The 18137-nt window shown below is 39.2% G+C and overlaps 2 long non-coding RNA genes across 2 annotated transcripts; one reads left to right on the forward strand and one right to left on the reverse strand.

Moving 5' to 3' along the window:
* Nucleotides 856-3219, forward strand: LOC109830392. The gene is made up of 3 exons (XR_002244281.1): nt 856-1189; nt 2565-2645; nt 2818-3219. It is a non-coding gene; the product is annotated as an uncharacterized LOC109830392 (long non-coding RNA).
* LOC109829434 lies at nt 3629-5259 on the reverse strand. The gene is made up of 2 exons (XR_002244014.1): nt 5001-5259; nt 3629-3937 (listed from the first exon to the last, which is right to left on the reverse strand). It is a non-coding gene; the product is annotated as an uncharacterized LOC109829434 (long non-coding RNA).

Raw genomic sequence — 18137 nt, forward strand, 5'->3', positions numbered from 1 at the left:
ATGATTATATATTATATACTATATATATATATATATATATATATATATATATATAATATATATTTATATTATATATATATATATTATTATATAGTATCATATGTATTATAATAGTAATATAGTCTATATGATAATATATATGATATATATATTATATATATGTATATATATTATATATTGTATATATATATATATATGTATTATATATATATATATGTGTATATATATATATATGTTATGTATATAATTGAATATATGTATATATGATATACTATATATATATATATATATATATATATATATATATTTGTATATATATAGGAGCATTAATGGGTATCCTTGTCATAGTGAGGATTTCCTCTATGACGCTTCTAAATCACATATGATGAGAGACATTGGATGATCCGTTCTCGTCTGAACTTTGATCTACATATTCAAACCCACACACCCAAGTTTGGTGTGAACCGGCGTCGGTTTGACCCTTCATCCACTCGCTTCATCAATTTTAACGGTTTTGATATGATAGAACTTTTCACATGGCCTCGGATGGAGCGTCTCAACAACGACTTGGATTCACCCCAAACTTGGTGTGTGGGGGGTTTAGATATTGATAGATCAAGTTCAACGGAGCGGATCTCCACAATCATCGCCCTCAAGCATGTGATTAGAGGGGCCGTCATAGGTAGGCAATTCCCCTCTATGGACAAGGATCCCATTAATCCTATATATATATAATATATTATATATATATATACTATATATATATATATATATATATATATATATATATATATATGAGAAAACTGTAGGAGAGCTGGCAGCGTTTTGTTGCGTGCGCTGCAGGGGCTTTTTTACAAAAGTTCCAGCGATTAATGCTCTCCTATATCTCTGTCCGTGACTCTGTTGGAACCCTCACCCACCCCAGATCCTCTCTTCTCTCCTTCAGCTCTTTTCACTCCGACGACTCCCCTCCTCCCTCTCTTAACGCCGACAATGACGCCGACGCCGACATCCCGTCAAATACCCTCCCTCCTCCCTCTCTTGACGCCGCCGCCGACCCTCCTCCCTCTCTCGACGCCGACGCCGACGTCGACGCCTCCTCTCGAAGACCCTCATCCTCCCTCTCTCGACGCCGACGCCGACGCCCCGTCGAAGACGCTTCCTCCTCTCTCTCTCGACGCCGACGCAGGTAAAAACCTTAAGCATCTCTCTGGATCTCTCCCTCGATCCCTTTGATTGGGTTGTGCTGCCGACGCAGGTAAAAACCTTAAGCATCTCTCTGGATCTCTCCCTCGATCCCTTTGATTGGGTTGTGCTAAAATTGGAGATGGGTGAATTTTTTTGGTGATGATTTTTTGGAGATGGATGATATTTGGTGATAATTATCTGATAGTCAGGAGCAAAACTTTGGCGTTAATTATTAAGTCAAAAGTGCGAAAATAACCGACGTGCTTTTAGGGTCTACTAATTCGCAATGAAATTTAAACTTTCAGGAGGGAACTTCTAGATTTCCATTGTCTTTTGATATATGAAGTAGATTGAGAGTATCTAATTCAGTTAAATAAAAGGTTAAATTTTAATAAACCTTGATTGCCCAATTTCATATGAAGTTGATTGGCGAATCTCTGTGAGTCTGTTATCCAATTATAACCAATCTAGGTGATGTTTGAGCTCCCCCTTATTTTTGATTTTTTTTCCGTAAAGCCCACAATGGGCAGTAAGATTGGCGATCTTTGACATCCTGTCCTGATTTGGAACATACTAATCTTTTAATTTAAAGTGCAAAAACAGCAGTAAACTAGTAATCCCCATGAAAATATTTTGTGAAGATGATGTGAAGATTGCAGAGTAATGTGCTCTAAGTGAGAAGCAAATGGTTGCTAGTTTTGTACATGTCATTCTATTTGGTGTCTGGAATGTAAGAGTTTTGGTGGGAAATGTGTAAAGGTGTCAAACCGCCATCCTAATGAAAATTCAGAGGTTGGAACTTCTATTTAACTCTCTCTCATGTGCATGTCCAGAGCCGGGGAAAGATTACTGTGAGGTTTGTCATCTTTCTCAAATTACGCAACTGTGAATGGCACATGGGGATATTCATGAGAAAATTCTCACATTTGCATAACAGACTATATTAAAGTGTCAATTATAAAAACTTTAGGGTATATTAGTGCTGTTGAAAGCAAGTGGGGGTATATAAGTGCTAACAAGAGAAAACTGTAAGGTATTAAGTGCTAATTAGCCTAAAGGAAAATATTTGTATCAATTAAATTTTTTTCTGTTTCGTTCTTGATTTTTAGTCAGCATTTAGCCCCAAGATACATGTTTCAAATATACAGCATATTTCTCTTGAAGAAAACATATAATTCTATTAAGAGAAGAAATAGAGTGCCCCTCCAAGCTGCAATTTGTGGCTATCCCACTACTTGCTGCTGTTAAGTGCAGTAAATTGTCAGAAGTGAATCTTGGTGATTATAAACTATTGTGATCTTCCCAAAACAATTACTTCCTGACATTTATTTGGAAAAGTTTCAGTTGATATTCTTATGTTGTTTCTGTCAATTTAGGATATCGGTATCATCAGAGAGAGACTAGAAGGGCTTCAAGATGGATTTGAGGCCAAAGCAATTGTAGTAGTGACAGAGAAGGTATTACATCCAAATTGATTTTCTCCGTCTATCATGATTGTGAGCTAGTAATATTTGATGTTAGCAAGAATATGACTTCATTGTTCTCAATCTCTTGTCTACGATGGTGACTTTTCCATTACACGTCCCTTAATTTTCTTGCCTAATAAAACTTCTAAATTTATTTATACAGGATTATGATCAAGACCCATATGCCTCCTACAAAGTGTTTGCAACGTACGAAGAGGCTTTGATTGAATGGGAGAAGCACACCATCGATCGTGATTCAGCATCCAGCTCAAGGCTTGTTCAGGCACCACTTCAATTTCAACAACAAATATTTCCGGAGCGGCATAATCTAGATGAGGACGAGGAAAAATTTAGGGAAACTGTTATTTCCTCCATCTATGTTTTTGCAGTAGGTTCAATGTTTATAATATTTGTGTTTGTAGTTTGTATCGTTGCAGTATTTGTTGGCTTCTCTATTGCAAAAAAAATATGTGATGTGATTTGTAAGATATTTGATGGATCTTGGATGTTTCTCAACTAGGTTTGTAAGTAATTACAATATTATGTGATGTAATTTATTATGGTATGCTAGTTGTCTGAATGAATAGGCTTGTGCCTGAGTGGATTATTTTTCCGCTAATAATAATCTTTGTACTCTTCATTTCTTGAGCGTGAACGTACAATGCTCTCTTTGAAAATGAGTGTGTGGTGTAATTCATGATATTTAGATTTGTAAATGAGTTTATGGTGATATATGAGTTTGCATTTAAGGTTATACAGGGAATTGACATGGAATGCAACCAAAAAGTGCACAAAAAAAGTGCACAGAATATGCACGGGACTACTAATCCTGTGCATTTCGTAAAAACTTAATGAAATGCACGGGACTAGTAGTCCCCGTGCATTTCGTAAAATCTCCCCTGTTGCAAAACCAACCTGTGCCACAAACAACCAAACAAGTACAAATTTGTGCCATAAACACTGCAGTTTACCCATTAATTTATCAAGAAAAACCCCAACAGAATAATACCCATAACTGGAAGAGAAAATCCAATACACCCACAAGTTGCATCATCCAAAATTACATCCAGGTGTTCTCACAAATAGAGATAAAGGAGAGGAAATAAACAGCAAATGACCCTTCCAAGTTACATCATCCAAAGTTACATACTGGTGTTCTCACAAATTAGAGTCATTTTCATGTTTTAAAACAGAAAAAGTTACAACCATTTCTTGCTCTCTGATATGAGGCAGCCCTTCACATATTTGTCAACATTTGCCCTTCTGATGCCATCAACGTATGCCTGCAGAAAAAGGATATGTAAATAAATGTAACAAGGAAAGAGACATGCAAATGGAGATTGAAATCTGATGACTCTACACACGTGTAAATGAATATGTAAATAAATATAACACTGAAAGGGACATGCAAATGTAACATAATTAGATAAAATTTTAAGGACTAATAAGATATTTTATCTCGAACTAGAACTGCAGAACACTTTTTTTAATTTTATATTTTGAAGACCCAAAATAACTGCAAGTATCATGTCAGCAAATAGGCATTGATATTTCTTGATTAAACTAGGAGCTTATACTGAAAACTTGAGGGATCTACTTGCTATTACATGTATAGAATTAAAAAAAGGATTTACACAAGAAACATGAATTGAAGATAGATGTAAACAAAGAATCAGGTGCAGAAACCTGTACTTGATCAAATCCAACAACCTGTGCTCAAGCTACACCACATGTATCTCACTTAGAGCACATTACTCTGCAATCTTCACATCATCTTCACAAAATATTTTCATGGGGATTACTAGTTTACTGCTGTTTTTGCACTTTAAATTAAAAGATTAGTATGTTCCAAATCAGGACAGGATGTCAAAGATCGCCAATCTTACTGTCCATTGTGGGTTTTACGGGAAAAAAAATCAAAAATAAGGGGGAGCTCAAACATCACCTAGATTGGTTATAATTGGATAACAGACTCACAGAGATTCGCCAATCAACTTCATATGAAATTGGGCAATCAAGGTTTATTAAAATTTAACCTTTTATTTAACTGAATTAGATACTCTCAATCTACTTCATATATCAAAAGACAATGGAAATCTAGAAGTTCCCTCCTGAAAGTTTAAATTTCATTGCGAATTAGTAGACCCTAAAAGCACGTCGGTTATTTTCGCACTTTTGACTTAATAATTAACGCCAAAGTTTTGCTCCTGACTATCAGATAATTATCACCAAATATCATCCATCTCCAAAAAATCATCACCAAAAAAATTCACCCATCTCTAATTTCAGCACAACCCAATCAAAGGGATCGAGGGAGAGATCCAGAGAGATGCTTAAGGTTTTTACCTGCGTCGGCGTCGAGAGAGAGAGGAGGAAGCGTCTTCGACGGGGCGTCGGCGTCGGCGTCGAGAGAGGGAGGATGAGGGTCTTCGAGAGGAGGCGTCGACGTCGGCGTCGGCGTCGAGAGAGGGAGGAGGGTCGGCGGCGGCGTCAAGAGAGGGAGGAGGGAGGGTATTTGACGGGATGTCGGCGTCGGCGTCGTTGTCGGCGTTAAGAGAGGGAGGAGGGGAGTCGTCGGAGTGAAAAGAGCTGAAGGAGAGAAGAGAGGATCTTAGTTGTATATATATATACACACTTTAATTGTGGTTTCTATGTATATATATAGTTATATATATACATATATGTTTTGGTTTCATAGTTTTCAAGTTTTAATATGAAACAATTGAATACAATTAAAAAATATATTTCTTATTTCATACTTATATGCATATATATGATTTTATTAATATCAATTTTATTTAGTTCAATGAAATCATATTTATTGTTTTTGAAAAGTTTGTAAAATATGCAATTTTGTGAAAATATTATATTCTCAGTTTTTAGACTTAACAATAATTATATACATCTTTTATTAAGTCTACAAAATCATTTTTTAATATTTTAAAACATGGTTAAGCTAAAATATCAAAACTCGTGTGTTTACATTTTCATGTTTTGGACTATTTTGTAAAATAATAATATTTTTCATTTGGAAGGTTTTTTTTAAAAACCAGCTTTTGTAGCATATTTATTATCATGTCTATAATCATTTCCTAAAGTTTCATAATTTTTAGAATTTATTTGATATTTTTAAACCCTATTTTAAGTTGACATATACTGTTTAAAACATGTTATGTGCATGTCTTGAGTCGACTCATAAACAGTGTTGAGTCGACTCATAAACTGTTGTGTAGTTTACATTTTGTTTCTGACGAGTCGACTCATAAATATCATGAGTCGACCCATCAGGTTGAGTCGACTCATGCCTGTCATAAGTCGACTCATAAACTATGCTGAAAAGTATGTTTTGTTTCTGCTGAGTCGACCCATGACTTCATGAGTCGACCCATGCATGATGAGTCGACTCATGAATTTTACGAGTCGACCCATAAGTTGGTTTTTAGTCTGTAACGGCTACTTATGAGTCGACTCATGAACAGTACTGAGTCGACTCATAACATTGTAACGGCTATATTTTCAGACTGTACTGTTTTTGGGTTTTTGGTCTTTTTACCTTGTTTTTTCTTGGCTTTAGGGTTCCTATAAATACCCTCACATATCCTTAGTTCCAAATAATCCAAGAAATGTTTTAAACAAGTTTAACAAGGGTTTTAAAGTTTGTTTAGTGTGTTTTAAAAGAGTTTGTTTGTGAAGAAGTTTCTTACAAGTGGATGAGATCATCTATATTGTTTGAAGCTTCATTCTAATCCATCTCTCCATCTTGTTTTTCAGAGAAGAATTTCTAAACTTAATACTAGTTTTGTATTAATTATTTGTTGTTTATCATTTTCATCAAGGTAGGGTTACATTGAGTTTATGATTAATTTTCTCATTGCTTACACACACAACCATTGAGCTTGTTGTATTTACATACATTGTATAATTTGGTTGTGGGGAGTTGTAATAATTGAGAGTGAGCTTAATTAAGTTCTCATCTATTATAAAGAATAAATTTATATTTGTGAGCCTTAATTGTGTAGATCACTTTGTAATATACTTGTACACCGAGAGGAGTGTGTGGTGAGAGACGGGGTCATCCCAAGAGGAGTGCAGTAGGTGGTAATACCTAAAGAGAGGTTGTAATTCCTAACACTTGAGGGAGACACGGACTAGAGACCAATGCTTAAGAGGGTGTAAAGTGGGATTGCAAGAGTGTGAGATTGTAAAGTTTTCGGTTAGCTAGAAAATCGAGTGTGAGGTGTAAACGTTATTCGGGTGAGCGTAGAAAACCCGATTGTGATAGTGGATTTCTCCCCGGGAGTGGGGAGCGGAGATATAGGACGGAAGGTCCAAACTCCGTGATCATATTGTGTGTTTGCATTGTTTATATTGTCCTATCACAATTGTATCTTTAGTTTAGATTGTTTACCCTTGTGTTGTTTATATATCCTTGCATATATTTCACCATATATTATAGGATATATCTTTTTGATCATATTGCATATTCTTGCTCATAACATATTGTATATCTATCTTGCAAGAATAATTTATTAATAAATTTTAATTAGCATAAAATCAGATTAGATTAGCATAAGACCCTAATCACCCCCCCTCTAGGGTCTAACAATTAGTATCAGAGCTTGGTGCTCTTTGATTTAAGGTCTAATCGCCTTGAGTTAAAGATCTAAGTTATCTTTTTGTGCTAATCTAATTTTTGATTTTTGTATCTTGCTTGCATATATACATTATGGATATGCACGGTGCATCTAGTTTAGGTTATACCATCAATATTTCTCCTTGTTTGGATAATTTTTTTTATGTCCAATGGTGTGTTAGATTTAAGCTATTTATTGGATCTAAACATTCTGATTTATGAAAAATTATAGATGATGCTTATATTGTGCTCACTATGGAGAAATTCAAGTGGAATAAAAATGATCATCGAATGTTTACAATGAATAATATTTTGTTAGAATATTTGCTAAATGATTTTGATTCATCTATGTCTAATAAGTTTGTTCATTTTGATAGTGCTTACAATTTATGAAAATTCATAGAAGCGCATCAAGGCAACTTGGATGAAATCTGACATAGTTTGGAGGATTCTTCTTCAAGTGATATTGGAGCTTCTTCATGCACACGACCACTAGGCGTTAGCCCTAGTGTGGTATGCGGTTCCGAACTCGATAATAATTTATCTAGTGATTAACTTGCTTGTGCTAATGAAAAATTATTGCATGCCTATAACAAAATTGCATAAAAATTTTATTGACTTACAAAGTAAGCATGTTAATTTAGAATCCGATCATGAGTTACTAGGTTCCAAATTTGATGTCATTGCAAAAAAAATACCATGCTTAAAGATAACAATGACATGTTAACTTTGGAAAATAAAAAATTGACCTCATCCATTTCTAGCTTAACTCATGAAAGAGATAATGCCATGTTAGAAGTAGAGAACATAAAAAATGATACTGTTTCCTTTATAAATGATTATTTATGTTCCACTTTTAATAAAAATGCATATGTGCCTAATGATGATTTGAATCTTGTGAATAAACGTATTTTATCTTTAGATTCAACTTTGAAAATATACATTGATAACCATAAGAAACTTATGGACAAGTGTGCTAAATTTAGTGCTACAAAATCACCTACATACTATGCACACTTGTATAGCAAAATTTACAAATGTTCCATTTGTGACCGAAAAGGCCATCTAGCTAAATTTTGCTATGATGCACAAAAATCTAAAAATGCTAATGTTTTCGTCGAAAGTCGCTTTCATTGTCGATTCCATTAAAAACTTAAATCGTTTACAGTGAGTTACAATGAAAAATAAACAAATTACAACTTTCTTGGAAAATAACACAGAAATCGTTTATTGACTCCTGTTTTGTGGGACTTTGCCTGTGCCGGAAGTGCTTTGGCTCGTGGACCACCGATTCACAGATCGTGAGGGTCTTTGGTATTCTTCCTTCGTTTAGAAGCAAGAATGAAAATTAGTGAATATCTTATCAAAGTAAGATGAACACTCTTCTCAAGATTAAGTCAAAGCTCAAATCTCAAGGAATCACACAAATAACTCAAGTCTGCCCTTTGTTCTCTGATTTGCTCGAATCTGCTCGATCCTTGTAAATAATGGCCCTAGAGGGGTATTTATAGCCTCCAGGAGAAGTTCAAGTAAAAATACCAAGTTCTGGAGAAAATGTGTCCGTGAGACAGTGTTTGCTGTCTCGGCTTCCGAGACAGTAAAGACTATCTCGGAAAACCCAACTGCCCGGCGGTTTCCATTGTAACTATCTTCCCACGTTTCAAACTTTATTATTTTGGCAGTTATCCACGTGATTCTCACCCACGATGTTTCCCACGTTCTTTGACAATTAATGGACACGTGTCTTGCAGTTATTTCAGTAATTTTTAACCGTTTCAAAGCTGTCTCGCGTGCGAGATAGTAAACACTGTCTCACGTGCAAGACAGTAAACACTGTCTCGCATGGCGAGACAATAAACTCTGTCCGCATGTGAGACAGTCTACACTGTCTTGATCATTCCTAGTCAGCATGAGGCCATTTCTTGTGATTTTTTGATGATCTCTTCTTTGTTGTGATTGGATATTCATCGGCATTTTTATACGCCTACAGCTAATATTTATGCTTCTTGTGCATCTCATAAGGCTTCTTCATCACATACACATGCACATACTCATCATGTTCATCATAAACAGATACCCCCTCCAAAGTATCTCAGACTTATTCTTTTATAGAGGAGTCTGGGACACTTTGGATAAGACATGTCTTACTTGCAATTCTTTCAATACTTGGTTGAGTAGATCGTATCGAAAGACTCGCCAATGGCTTCAACTCTTGACCTCTTTATCTCTTAATCTATCCAGTGCTTCGTAGAATAGTTAAGACTCTTCCGGTATTATGTTTATCGCTTGACCGTTGTCGAGATCTTGAATTGAACCTGGAATCTATACTTGTGAATTCAGCTTTTGTCGCCAAATTGATAACGGATTGCTTATCACAGTATCAGTCTTCAGAAGAACACAGTTGTAGGCTGTCTAAAAATCACAATAGATAGCTGATCCCCATCAAACACCGATGATAAAAGTTACAATCTGACGACTTTCAGAAGGCTACAATTTGAAGACTTTCACGTGGATCGATGAAGGTTACACGACTTTCAGAAGGCTACAATTTGAAGACTTTCACGTGGATCGATGAAGGTTACAATCTGACGACCTTCGCAACAACTGATGAAAGCTCTAATCAACAGCCTTCACAATCAACATCGAGAGTTACAATCTGACGACTCTTGCATATCAAAGAGCTAAAGTAAAGATTACAAAATGACGATCTTTGCAACACTTCGACAGAAAGAGTACCAGCATCAAGATGCGCCACGTTCATAGCCACGAACGCAGCTCAAATGCAGCTCCAAAAGTTGCAAATGCAGCTCCAATCGCTGTCCAACGCAGCTCTATACCGCTGCCCAACGCAGCTCTTTAATCACCGCCAGACGCAGTTCCAAAACACTGCGAAACGCACCTTCAAACATCAAAGAACGTAGCTCCATGTCGCTGCAGAATGGAGCTTCCAAATTGCTGTAAACACAACTTAGATCCGTTGCCAAACGCAGCTCTTAAATCACTGCAAATGAGCTTCCAAACGCTGCGTCCGAGCTTCCAGATGTTGCGTTCAAGCTTTTAGGCATTGCGTTTGGACACAGAATTCATACCAGAACGCGGGCCTGCGTTTGACTCGTTCAAACACGAGCTGAACGGTTACAACTCCACTCAGGAGTGATTTAAGGGGCGGTTACATCGCATTAGCCCCACTTAGGAGCGAATTAAGGAGGTGGTTACACCCCTTAATCCCCTATAAATAATTGAAAATCAATTCAGTTCAGGGGCGGTTTGTTGGAACTTCTTGGCAGCAAAAAGAGGATCCTTCATCGGTCTGTTGGAACTTCTTGGCTTGTCAACAGGATCCTTAGAGCATTTCTGGAGCTTGGAGATCGGCAACAAGATCTTCTTCATCCTTGGCTTATAACCGACTTTCGGTTAAATCAACTCTTTCATAGAGTTTTAAACTCGTTCAGAGTTCTCCACAACGTCAAATCGTGAGGAGAAGACCACGTTCCAGTGAAACAAGACGTCGGATCGTCAACAAGAAGCAAACTCGACGCGAGCATTCGAGGGAGGCATCTCATCGCCACCGTGAAGAACCCAGAATTAAACAAAGGAGAGAATCCAGATCATTCTCTTCTCTTTTGTAATCAGGAAATCCAATTGTAACTGAGATTAAAGGAATACAAATCAATTTTCCTTCATTGTCTTTTTACTACAAATTTTCCACAAACAAAAGATGGCGACTCCGCTGGGGACAAGCTTCTCTGACGAAGAAGTGGTGGCGCAATCCGATGTTCATCTCACTGGAACAACCGTCGAAACTCTCGTGGTAGAGTTTGATCAAGCCAAGTTTGAGGAGGCCCTCTCCTCCGGATCCCTTAGCCCCAAGGCTATGCGCAAGATCCACAAAGTCTTCAAAGAGACTAAAGCTCCAACTGCTCCAATTGCAGCCGAACCGCCTAAGGAAGACTGCTCGGACAGCCCCTCCCCCGATAGAGTGGGCTCAGCTTCAGCCAAACCCGCGCCAAGACGACGGGTATCGGGTCGAAAGATGCCCATTGAGGTGACAAAGGCCTTGAAGCAGGCTAAGAAGAACATCGCTCGACGGAGGAGGAGATCCTTACGACGAGCACATCTCCGAGAATGCCGATCCTCAAGTCAACATGAGCTTCGTGTTTGTGAGCCTAAACGCGACCCTATGCCCTGCGTTTCTATTTCAGAATGCAAGTCTCGCGTCTATGAGCCCAAACATAGGCTCTGTGTGAAGAAGACTGAACGCAACCCTCAGGGGCGCATTCCACAAAATGAACGCAACCCTCAGGGGTGCGTTCCACAAAATAAACGCAACTCTCAAATATGCGTTTCATCAGCAAAACCTGAAGCTCAGGCATGCGTTCAGTTGGCGAAATTCAATACCGAACCTGGTGTATACCGTGGAGCCTCGATTGTTCATTGGCACCCTCAAGGGAGTTGCCTTTGAATGGTTCAGGAAACTACCTGCGGGATGTATCCAAAAGTGGACGGATCTAGAAAGACTCTTCCTATCAAGATTCTTTGAAGAGGATACAGAAATCTCCATCCATACCCTTCTCGCCACTAAACAGAAGAAGAGGGAGTCCGTCAAAGCCTTCGTCAAAAGGTTTCGAAACATGGCTCTGCGATGTCCGACAGGTATGACACAGTCTACTCTAGTGGAGACCTGTCGACACAATTTGCAAACCGACCTCCTAGCCCGAATGAGAGTTGCAGAATGCCGTTCCTGGAGACAACTAATCTCTCAAGGCGAACATGCTCAAAAGATTATTGCCAGGATCAAAGCTGAAGAACAAAGTAGGCAGGATCAGCCTGAGCAATCGGACCAAGCCTAATCTTCTCCTGAGCAATCGGACCAAGCTCACTCTTCCCAGTCAGAACCGGAAGATACTACGGCCAAGTAGGATGGCGGGTCCACCAAAACTATCACGTTAACAGTTACCTCTGATAGTCAAACTCGTTAGACAGTGGCTCACTAGGCAATGTGTCACGTCTACCCTTCCCCCCTGCACTTGTTCAAGACTGGGGGTTGGTTTATTTGTAGTTCATTCGATTATGAGCAATAAATTTTCTGAGTTGTCATGTTCAATAGAACACCTCCGTCAACCATGAAGTCCACCAAAACTATCACGTTAACCGTCACCTCTGATAGTCCTTTTCCTCCAAATTTCCCCACCAATCCTCTTCAAGTAGGATGGCGGGTCCACCAAAACTATCACGTTAACCGTTACCTCTGATAGTCCTTTTCCTCCAAATTCCCCTACCAATCCTCTTCAAGTAGGATGGCGGGTCCACCAAAACTATCAAGTTAACAGTTATCTCTGATAGTCAACCTCATTAGATTGTGGCCCATTAGGCGATGTGTCATGTCTACCCTTTTCCCCTGCTAAGTCTTAATCAAGACTGGGGGTTGGTTACTTGGAATCCACAGGATTAAGAGTAACGAATCTTTTACATCGTCGAGTTAATATTATACTTCTGATGATCATCACCCCACAGAGTATGAATGCAACTTGCATCACTCCTAATTTGTCACGTTAATAATACACCTCTGACAATCAACTTATCAATCCTTGTCAATAGGATGATAGGTCCCTAAAATTGCTCAAATCGCAATCTTCCCCAGTAAGACACTAAGTCTTCAAAATCTTGTTCAAATCACAGGTATCAGAACTCATCGTTCCTGATGATAAACTCACCTAGCAAGTTTCCCCAGCGAGACGCTAATTCCTAAAATATTGTGCAAATCACAAGTACACAAATCATGTCATGTTAACACTAAACCTCTGACAAAACCCACTTATCAATCCTCGTCAATAGGATGATAAGTCCACAAAGTTGCTCTGATCGCAACACATTCCTGTCACGTTAATATCACACCTCTGACAAAATCCACTTATCAATCCTCGTCAATAGGATGATAAGTCCACAAAGTTGCTCCAATCGCAACACATCCTCTTGTCATGTAACACTAAACCTCTGACAAAACCCACTTATCAATCCTCATCAATAGGATGATAAGTCCACAAAGTTGCTCCAAGCGCAACACATTCCTGTCACGTTAACAATATACCTCTGACAAATTTACTTATCAATCCTCGTCAATAGGATGATAAGTCCACAAAGTTGCTCCAATCGCAACACAAATCCTGTCACGTTAACACTAAACCTCTGACAAATTCACTTATCAATCCTCTTCAATAGGCACAAAGTTGCTCCGATCGCAACACATTCCTGTCACGTTAACATCACACCTCTGACGACAAAATTAACTTATCGACTCTCTTCAATAGAGCGATAGGTCCACAAATTCCTGTCAAGTTAACATCACACCTCTGACGACAAAATCAACTTATCGACTCTCTTCAATAAAGCGATAAGTCCACAAAGTTGCTCCAATCGCAACACAAATCTTGTCATGTTAACACCATACCTCTGACAATCTACTTATCAATCCTCGCCAATAGGATGATAAGTTCACAAAGTTGCTCTGATCACAACATCTTCCTGTCACGTTTATATCACACCTCTGACAAAAACCCACTTATCAATCCTCATCAATAGGATGATAAATCCACAAAGTTGCTCCAATCACAACACAATCTTGTCACGTTAATATCAAACACCTCTGACAAAATCAACTTATCGACTCTCGTCAATAGAGCGATAGGTCCTCAAAGTTTCTCCGATCGTAACACTTTCCACTTATCGACTCTCATCAACGGAGCGATAGGTCCATAAAAATATTGTTAGGTTAACATCACACCTCTAACAGTCAAACCCCCCAATGAACTTGTTAATCCTTTTTCAACAAGAATAGCAAGTTATCATTATAAAATCCCCAACGGATTAAATATTTTCTGGAATTATCCTAGTGATAATAAAGAAAATTTCTAAATTTCACTCTAAGTGAAAATTCATGCCAAGTTAATATTACACCTCTGGCGCTTCTAACTTTCTTTCAGTGTTTCAAGTAACACAGGAAGAAATAACGACAAAGTCTACGTATTCAACATCGTAGCACCAAAATCCATGCCTTTTACGCATGGGGGACTTTATCTCGATCCCTAATTAGAGATAAGCCTACGCCTAACACGCGTTGCCGGTTAGTCATTTCCTGTGAAAATGACAAAGTCTATATATTCAAAATCATAGCATCAAGTCTAAGAGAGTTCATTCTCTTAGCACAACGTTACATGTGGAACGGACTTAGACAATCCACATGCTAGCCCGACTCAAACGGTAGTCAGGAAAGGCTTATCAAATCTGTTGATGGCTGAGGGTTTGCAGGTCCATCAGCTTAATGGATGTGAGCCAAGACTTAAAACAGATGAGGCAAAGACAAGTCTCAAAAACTTAGTCAAAAATGCACGGAAGCCACTTCCATGTCTTAAGTCAAAACGTTGAGGTCAGACCCGCGATGCAAAAACCAACCGCCGAGGTCACACCCGTGTCTCAAGTTCAAAATGCAGGGTCCACCCCCGTATTCTAGAAGCAGGATTATGGCGCATACCTTCACACAGGTCCTACGTGGCAAATCCCTTCAACCAAGATGCCTTCGAAGCAAGTGCAGAGAACAAATCCTTTACCACAAGGAATCAACAGCTCCAAGATCAGAGTTGAGATCCAAAGTATTCCGAAAATTCGTCCCAGTCAACCGCGAACTTTCGAAAACTTTGGAGGGGGTTCTGTAGGCTGTCAAAAAAATCACAATAGATAGCTGATCCCCATCAAACACCGATGATGGAAGTTACAATCTGACGACTTCCAGAAGGCTACAATTTGAAGACTTTCACGTAGATCGCTGAAGGTTACAATCTGACAACCTTCACGACAACCGATGAGAGCTCTAGTTTAACAGCCTTCACCATCAACATCGAGAGTTACAATCTGACGACTCTTGCATATCAAAGAGCTAAAGTAAAGATTACAAAATGACGATCTTTGCAAAACTTCGATAGAAAGAGACTACAAATCGACGGTCTCTTCAAATCAAGACGTGGAAGTCCTCCCCGCGTACCAGCATCAAGATGCGCCGCGTTCATAGCCACGAACGCAGCTCAAATGCAGCTCCAAAAGTTACAAACACAGCTCCAATCGCTGTCCAACGTAGCTCCAATCGCTGTCCAACGCAGCTCTATATCGCTGTCCAACGCAGCTCTATACCGCTGCCCAACGCAGCTCTTTAATCACCGCCAGACGCAGTTCCATAACACTGCAAAACGCACCTTCAAATATCAAAGAACGCAGCTCCATGTCGCTGCAGAACGCAGCTTCCAAATTGCTGTAAACGCAGCTCAGATCCGTTGCCAAATGCAGCTCTTAAATCACTGCAAATGAGCTTCCAAACGCTGCGTCCGAGCTTCCAGATGCTGCGTTCAAGCTTTTAGGCATTGCGTTTGGACACAGAATTCATGCCAGAACACGGGCCTGCGTTTGACTCGTTCAAACACGAGCTGAACGGTTCCAAAACCGTTTCCCACGATCTGAGGGGATCACAACTCCACTCAGGAGTGATTTAAGGGGCGGTTACATCCCATTAGCCCCACTTAGGAGCAAATTAAGGAGGTAGTTACACCCCTTAATCCCCTATAAATAATTGAAAATCAATTCAGTTCAGGGGCGGTCTGTTGGAACTTCTTGGCAGCAAAAAGAGGATCCTTCATCGGTCTGTTGGAACTTCTTGGCTTGTCAACAGGATCCTTAGAGCATTTCTGGAGCTTTGGAGATCGGCAATAAGATCTTCTTCATCCTTGGCTTATAACCGACTTTCGGTTAAATCAACTCTTTCATAGAGTTTTAAACTCGTTCAGAGTTCTCCACAACGTCAAATCGTGAGGAGAAGACCATGTTCCAGTGAAACAAGGCGTCGGATCGTCAACGAGAAGCAAACTCGACGTGAGCATTCGAGGGAGGCATCTCATCGCCACCGTGAAGAACCCAGAATTAAACAAAGGAGAGAATCCAGATCATTCTCTTCTCTTTTGTAATCGGAAATCCAATTGTAATCGAGAGTTGAGAGAGTTGTAATCATTCTTTTTCTAAGCAGTTAGAGAGAATAAAATCAAATACAGTTCTTTCCTTCATTTTCTTATTGCAAAATTTTCCACAAACAACAGTTTATACTCATGTATCTCTCTGAGTTTTCAAGAAATAGTTTAATCTCATATACCCGTTGGGAGGTCGTTAGGTTATCCTTAAGAATATTCTGAGTAATATTCTCCAGAAACTTCCTGTCGAATGTAGGAAAATAGTTTAGACTCGTGTACCTATTAGAGTATTTACGTGTATTATACGTGGATCGAGGTTACTTCATCAAAACACCACGACATTGCCTATTTGCCCTAAAACAGTCGTCACTGTCTCGCGATACGATACAGCTTATACTGTCTCGCAGTGCGAGACAGTATATGCTGTCTCGCGGTGTGAGACAGTATATGCTGTCTCGCACGACGAGACAGTGAAGGCTGTCTTGCATGGCGAAGTCGGGGATATAAAACCCCGACTTAGGGTTTTCGAAGGGTTTATCTCACGTCGGATTTGAATCGGTTTTTTGGGAGATTTCCAGCGATTTTCAACCAGTTCTCTGCCTCTTCTTCTCCTCTTTGTTTCTGATCTGGGTGGATCTTTTGCTTGGGGAGATTTCTCTTGAAGCCCGAAGAAAAATTCTAGGTTTGCTCTTTGAACTCTCAATTTCCCGTTCTTCTGCCTTGCATGCAATGTTTCGGGCGTATTTCGTGATATTTTTTGTTGATTCTAACCCCAAAACTCTAATCTTTTCGTTGTATTTCAACATAGATCATACTCTCATCATGTCGCCAAGGAGATCTCAAGTTCCCCGAGGCCATTCGACTGCCCAGACTCCCGAGGGGGCTGATCCTGCTGTGGTTTCACATGGGGGTATACTCCTTTCACTTTTGCATCAACTTAAACAGTGCATCTTGTCAATTTTATCTGTATATATCTATATTTGTATGTAAACCCTCGTTTGTCATCCTTTGAGATGCATTCGAGAAGAGCCGGTATCCTCCTTTGAGGGGATCGACGCTGAAAAGTGTTTGTTTTGCTTGGACAAATCACACTTCAGATTATACAGGGGCGATTTTATTATATCCTACGTATGTTGAAAGGTTCTGATATGCCGTTATAATGCTCGTGCATAGTAACGCATATCTCTTTTATACATGTGGTAAAATGAAATCGTCACACCTGTTACGAGATGGCGATTCTATCTTATGGAATAAGATATACCATCTTCTCTGAAATTTAGGACTATTCTTATACCATTTATGTATATTTTTCTTTGTCAGTGCATTTTCCTTCTACAATCTTCACTGCTAGTGAGGTTACGGGTCAAAGTAGTGCTACCCACTCCTACTACGAAGGCATTCCATTAGTTGAATCAGCTCCCCAATTCAAGTCAGACTATAGCGAAAGAGCTAGAGAGTTGATACGGCGAGGTAGTTGTCGTGTCCTGCGACGGTTAATCACGAACACGACTTTAATTTCAGAGCAAGACTCGAACCAATGCATAAGGAAGCCAGATTTCTTGTTCGGTGACTCTATAAGAGACCCGGCAGTTGTTTCTTGTGGACCTACGCAGTGGTTACACGCGAGTGGGTCGAGCTTTTTGTATCTGCCCTGGATTGCTCGTGAGCATTCACTTTTAATGTTCAGGAATTTATCAGTTGGACGAGAGATGTTCTGGAGATTGACCGAAAATTATGAGCGAGTCCATTGTTGTTTCATTGGGAAAGAGGCTACACCAGGTTCTAGTGACAGAACTTCTGTGCGAGGACTTCATCCTGGTGTCTTAGGCCAAGATAATATACCCC

Source organism: Asparagus officinalis, chromosome 2, assembly GCF_001876935.1.
Source record: "Asparagus officinalis chromosome 2, Aspof.V1, whole genome shotgun sequence".
NCBI lineage: Eukaryota > Viridiplantae > Streptophyta > Magnoliopsida > Asparagales > Asparagaceae > Asparagus > Asparagus officinalis.